Here is a 745-nt window from a genome sequence, read left to right on the forward strand (position 1 = left end):
TTGGGGTAGTGGCTGCCGGTTGCCTAGTGACCTGGGCCTGCTCTCCTCACAAAGGTTGGGTGGACGGTCAGGGCCTCAGGCAGGGGCCGGAGGCTTGCAGGGACCATTTGGGCACGGCCTGAGGTGCACCTGTGTCTTCCACTGTCAGCTCCCACGAGGCTGCAGGGAGCTGCTGCCCAGGAGCAAAGGCCTGGTGGTTGCTGGCGATGGGCAGCTGCCTATTCTCCCCGAAGCCCCCTTTGGCTTTTTCTGGAAGGGACCTTAGAGTGTTCCATTTCGACACAAGACAGTGGCCTTTCTTTCTTTCTTTCTTTTTTTTTTTTTTAGAGGTTTTCACTATAGGGCGCGTGCGCTCGCCAGAAAGACAGAGAGAGACAGAGAGATAGAAAGTGAGAAATCACCCCTGGTGGGATGGCCACTCTGCAATCCCTTCTTCTCCATTCTCCTCTTAGAATCTGGGGCACACACACCCGGCATGAGTTCAAGCCACCAGGTCTGGGACTTGAACCACAGTCAACTACTTGGGAGTCCAGTGACGTAGCCATTACCCCAACTGCTGGTCCAACAGTGGCATTTCTGAGGTGAATCTAGTGTTCTGCCTAAGCAGCGGCTGCTCCAGAGCCTCACATGGCCCCACTCTCCCAGCTGCGCAGTGGCTGGGCCAGGATCTCGGGAGCTTGTAGGCCCGTGCACCACCCCTGCTACCACGCAAGCCAAAGAGAGCCCGGCTGGCCTCAGGAGGAGG

This window comes from Tupaia chinensis, unplaced genomic scaffold (assembly GCF_000334495.1).
Source record: "Tupaia chinensis unplaced genomic scaffold, TupChi_1.0 Scaffold000132_1, whole genome shotgun sequence".
In the NCBI taxonomy this organism is placed as follows: domain Eukaryota; kingdom Metazoa; phylum Chordata; class Mammalia; order Scandentia; family Tupaiidae; genus Tupaia; species Tupaia belangeri.